Source organism: Chrysochloris asiatica, unplaced genomic scaffold (assembly GCF_000296735.1).
Source record: "Chrysochloris asiatica unplaced genomic scaffold, ChrAsi1.0 scaffold00246, whole genome shotgun sequence".
NCBI classification, from domain to species: Eukaryota; Metazoa; Chordata; class Mammalia; order Afrosoricida; family Chrysochloridae; genus Chrysochloris; species Chrysochloris asiatica.
The window spans coordinates 2,440,138-2,446,137 of record NW_006408764.1 but is presented as its reverse complement, the minus strand read 5'-3'; positions in this window follow the sequence as shown (position 1 = coordinate 2,446,137).

Here is a 6,000-nt window from a genome sequence, read left to right as displayed (position 1 = left end):
CCAGGTGGGACGTGGCAGGCAGATCCTCAGGTGAGGACAGGATGCTTTTTAAACAGCAGCTGCCTGCAGGAAGCATCTCTTGGACAAGTGAGACCACTGACCCAGAGGGCTTTGATTGTCTTTCCAGAGACCCTGCTCTCCTCAGAGTCCTCTCTGGAACCCCTGCCACCACTTAGCTGTCTTGCCACTCTTCCCACAGCCTCCTTTGTGTGCCCTGGCTGACCAGGCTTCCAATGCGTTATACACAGAGTTTGGGCGCATGCTGCCCGTTTTTGACCGACACTGCCCTCCCTCTGTGATGCCAGAAGTTTTTCCACAGCTTTGGAGAGGAGCTTTGACTGAGGGCTGGGGGCCCTGGGCTCCGTTTCCTTCACATTCCAGCTGGCCCGGATCCCTCTGTGACCACAGTGTCCTGCCTCTCTCACCTTGATCTCTGGGTGACCGTGGGGTGGACCTCCATGTGGCCAGTGTGGGGTTGGGAGAACTTTACAAACATTAGGACCTAACACTGTCTCTTCGCTGAAATAAGAGGCCATAGCACCGAAAAGCAGCGTGGGCGCCTGCTGAGGCTTCTCCCAGCCCATAGGTGGCAAGGTGCCAGCACGCCCGCCACCATCTCAAAGCCATCCCCTCATCCCCAGTCATTGTGAGCATCCCAGCGGCACCGCCACTGTCTCAACCAGCCGGCTCTTCGTCTGTACACCTGGGGATTTCTTTTAATTTCAAGAACAGCCTTAATCATTCCAGTTTAATTTACGTGTATACCTCATAAACATTTTTCTTTTGTTTCTCTTTCTCCCCTTTCTTCTCTTTGCTTGCCCCCTTGCCTCCCTTCCACCTTGTGACTGATGGTTTGGTTTCCCCTCTGCTCTGCCCCTGCTAAGCACAGGGAGACAACGACTCAGAAGCAATAGTGGGCAGCAGGCCACCAAGAGCACAACCCCAGGGCGAGGTCTAGGGAGGCCCCTCAGCCCGCCTGTGTTTACTGTGCAATTCCAGTCCTTCTTAAGCCATCACCAGTGGGCGTGCTCAGAGCAGAGGGGCCAGGGCTTCTGCCAGCAAAGGGAAAGGCCCAGAGCCCTGTATGGGGAAGTTTGCCACCCGCCACCCACCTGGTGGGCTGGACACATTACTCCCCAGGGCCCTTCCCTTGGGGGCTTCCCGCCATCTTGGGCACAGCCACAAGTCTCATCTCTAATGTTCTATGCAATGAAATATAAACCTTCAAAGACAACTGTTAATATTTAATAAATTCCTTGTTATGTATAAGGATTTAATTGCAGATGTGCAATTGAGAAACAGGATAGATATGCTCACATCACCCTCCCCAGCCCTCTCCCTGACTCCCACCGTGTGTGTGAAGTTCTCAGTCTGTGGCATGTTTGACCTGTGGCAGGACTCGCTGCTGCCAGGTGAGTCACCACCTGTCCCACAGCGGAGCATGCACAGCTCGCAGCCTCTTTGCACGATTTCATCCATTTAAAAATGCTCAACCCTCTTGCTTGGAGTTCTTTTTGCCCTCAGGAGTGCTTCTATCTGACTTCTGCACGAGCTAGTGAGAATCTGCCAGAATTGCCACTGGAATGTGCCAAGCTGTGGGGCAGGCAGCATGAGGCCTCACACCCCCCGCAGGCCTCTCTGTCCAAGAATGGCATGCCAGGAGTCCCTGGAGTAAACATGCTAGTAGGAGCCTGCACAGGATGTATGTGCGTGAATGTTCTGAAAGTGGACAAAGGCTTTCTGTGTCATGTTGTTCCTCCTGTCCCACCCCTGAACCAGTAGTGTCTGCTTGTACCTTCACAGTAGGGTATATCTGTGGACACAAGGGTGGCAGCCATGAGCAAGGCCTTGCTGTGTCCTCAGGACACAGCTCCTGACTGCACCTGCTCCATGCCTCTCCCCTGTGGTTGAGGCTCATAGGTCTTTGAGCCAATGGATCTGGGCTGGGGACACAGGGGCTGAAGGGTGTTCTGAAAAAGCTGAGCCTTTGGTGCTGTGTGGAGGGCAACTGGCAATGTCATCAGGGGCCAGAACAGGTGAACTATTGACATGAGTCAAGCTGAGTTTCCCGGAAAGCTTTTCATTGACAAATGTTATAGAAGGTCCTGTGTGGCCCTCTCTGCATTTGTCTCTAGGACCTATCATCCCTGCCCACCGCATCTCTGAAGCTCTAGTACTCCATTACTCGTTAGCTTCTCCACCACTGAGCCAGGAATGCAGCAGGCAGTAGCTGCCTAATCCCTTGAAGCCTGGCCTTCCTCCAGAGTGCTTTGGTTTGCACCATGCATTTCTCAGGGGTCCACATTTCTCATGCTTTCCTAGAAAGTCTACATATCCCTTCAGAAAGGGATCCTGATCCATCACCTTTGGCAGCTGTGGATGGGTCCAGAGGTGATCAACCTTGGTGTTTAGACCCTGGCCCTGCTGGCATTGGACCTCACTCAACCCATGGAATGCATGCCTCCTCCCAGAGATTAGACCTGGGATATCCGAGGCCATCTGATTGAGGGCACAAGGTGACTACCATCACCATTTGATGCCCAGGGTCAGGTCTATGTGGGGACATACCTAGTGGGTTGGATACTTGGAGGACCAGGGCAGTAACCCCCTACTAAAGGCCAGGGGATGGTACTAGCAGCAGGGACCAGGAGAGGAGATGGCAGGAGGGCAGCTTCCAGTATGCTCAGCCTCAGGCTTGAAAGTTTTCTCAGCAAATTTACTTTCTGGGCAAGGAAATTTGAGATTTCCTCTGAGTTTGAGATTCGAGACATCTGCCCTACTCCCACTCCACCCTCCATTCTATTCACAGGACACATGTCCTGGCCATGTGTGGATACAGCTGTGGCTTCAGGGTCACTACAGCTAGACTGAGGGACCAGCATTTGGTGCCTTGGGCGATAGGGAGCAACAGACACATCTTCAAATGGGTAAGGGCCTCTGGTATGTGGACCAGGCCTTCTCCATACCCTCCTCCAGCATCACTAGCAAAGGTATTTCCTGCTCTGCTCACTTCCAGGCCCAATGTACTCACTTTACAGCCAGCCCCAGCCCCCAGCCTTTGAGCAGAGTGTGGTGTCTTGGGGCCACCAAGAGAGGGCGGCAGAGGCAGCAACTTTGGTCTGAGGTCTGTCTTCTGGAGTCGGGAGAATTTTCCAGGCAGGTCCTTTGCCTGGCAATACAGTCCTGCCCTGCCGGCCCTTTCCCTCTCCCTAACCCACCACCCCCTCATGCTGTAAATACTCATCAGTGTGGACTCCAATAGGGTCTGGGGGACAGGCTGAATCCACAGAAATTCCCCAGAAATGCCATCTCTGTTTCCCTGGGTACCAGCAACCCTGCTGTCATGTGCACTGGGGTGGCAATGGAGAGCCATGGAAGTCATGAGACATTGTGTATGCACGTGAACATGCGTGTGAGTGTGTGTGTGTGTCTGCCTCATTTAGCCTCTGGGATCAAACCAGCTCCTCTCTAAGTGCAATGCTCTGGAGAGTAGTGGTAGCCCAATGCCTTTCCCCTGCTAGCTTCCATGTCTTGTTTTCGCTCCCCACTCTCCCTGCCTCCCTTTCTTTCCTTCTCTCCTTATTTGAGGGGGGAAGAGTGCTGTACAAAGTCAAACAAACAAGTTTACAGTTGTAAGTGCAATGACCTGAGTCCTCCACATGACCTTGTGAATTGTGTGCCATCCTCCTGTGCTCTGTGAGAACTCGTGGTACTTCAGTGTCCCTCCCCCTGTATTGTGACAAGGTAATTCTGTGGTATCAGAATAAAAGGACTTGATATAAACAACCTACAGATTGTCTCTGGGGTGGTTTCTGAAATGGAAAGGCTTATTCTTAAGTGAGAAGAATTTAAAACTGAACAAACCCCCAAATTTGTGACAGTCCAACCTGTTAATGGCTAAAAGGAAAACAGTGAAAAGACAACGTTGCAGAAGTGCTGGCACAGTTGGAGACGGTTCTGTACCAGACTGTCCAGACAGTATGCCCTCCAAGAAGGTACCCAAGAGAAGGTTCCAAACTGGGCCCTGGAGGGAGCAGCTTACTGGGTGACTTGTAGGGATGGACTTCCTTTGCTGTAGGTTTCCAGGCTACATACATGTCTTCTTGGCACCAGGGCCTAGAGGCAAGTAAGTAAGTGTTGCCCCTTGGTGCTGCCCACAAGCTCTATATCTGTTTGTCCTCCAGATCTACGTGTTTTCCTAGATGGACAGAACGTACCCATTTGCTAGAACACAAAAAAATGCTGCACACAAGGCGAAAATAATATTAGCCTCACCTCACTCCCACCACCCTGAATTTTTATCTTGATTCATGTCCTTCCTTTCCTGTTTGTTTTTCTCTATTTTATTTGCATACTGGACTACGAACCACAGGTCCATAATTCAAGGCTGCCAGCTGCTCCGAGGAAAAAAGATGAGGCTTTCTGCTCCAGGAAAGATTTAAAAGCCTAGGAAACTCAATACAGCAGGGGTGGGGTACCTTTTTCTGCCAAAATTTATAATATCATTCACGTGCCATACAAAATTATCAACTTAAAAATTACACTGTTATATTTGGTCAAACATTTAATGTGGCGCCATAGGATTAAGTGCTCAACCTCAAGGTTGGTGTGAACCTAAGGTCAGTGATTCAAACTCATCAGCTGTTCCTCGGAAACCCTATACAGGGTCGCTATGAGTCAGAACTGACTAGACAGCACTTAAAAACAAATGTGATGGCTAGAGTCCTGGTGTGTGTGCTGTGGCTAAGCACTCGACCACAAGGTAACTTGAACCACAAAGTCAACAATTCAAAGCCACCAGCCACTCCTCAGAAACCCTATACAGGGTAGCTATGAGTTGTTACTGACTCAACGGCAGTTAACAACAACAAATGTGATAGCTGGAACTGTAGTTGCCTTGGCAGAGCCAGACCAAGTGATTTCATGAGCCTTATATGGCCTTTGGGCCTGACGTTCCCCACTCCTGCTATACAGGATTGCTATGAGTGAGAATCAACTCAGTGACACTTAACAAGAAGCTGCAGCACCTCCTCCTGTTTTCTAGCCTCCATTTGTTTCTAGATGCTTATTCCAGTTACTTATTCATTCTCCAATGCCCAGACTCTAAAGAAAGCACTGAGTTTATAAGCAGTCCCCTGCACATGCTGAAGGACAGGTACCTAGTTCCCACTTTTCCTATTCTAAAACAGAACTATGAGGAAAATCCCAGGTTAGTAGCCCAGGACACTCTTTTTGCTTCCAGATCTGGTCATGAGGAGACGCAAATGCTCTACACATTGGGCGCTTATAGATTCAAGGGGCCTCAGAAGATGACGACTGCTTTTACTTAAATTCAATGTGGTTGAGGAGGGGAAAACCAAAGGTCAGGCAAATGAGAGCTCAGTCAAAGCCAAGGCGTGGTGCAGGTAGCGCCTAGGTGTGGCAGACCAACCAGGCTCAGAGTAGATTGAAGGCACATCTCTGTAAGCCTGACTGTTGCCGGGCCTCTCTTGGGGCTCTACCCAGACTGCCACTGCTCCTGTAGCCCATCCAGTCCTTCAGTGTATTCAGGACTTCTTGGGCCTCCCAGGTTCATTCCACAGTAGGCTCTGATTCTCGTGGAGTTTGCCCCTGAGAGGCACCCAAGAGTCGGGGGGTGGGGGTGGGGGCGCGGGGTGGATGGGGGCAGAGCAGGCAAAGGTCCACCCACTGAGAGGGGTAGGTGAAGGTTGCGAGGAAAGATAGCTCTCCTGGCAGGTCTGGTGGCCGATAAACCCAGGCGACTCTGGGAAAACTATACACCCACCCCTATTTGCACTGCACCCCAGGGCTCTGCTCTGCGCGCCGCACCCAAAGCTGACCAGCACCCTTCTCTCCTCGCCTGCCTGAGAGCCCCTCCTAGAGTAGGCCCGGCCCCGCCCAGAGAAGGTTTGCCGAAAGCCGTTAGTACTCCGGGAGGGGCCTTACAATCGGCCCCAGAACGATGGGAGACCAGCCAGGCCCCGCCTCTCATACTCAAGG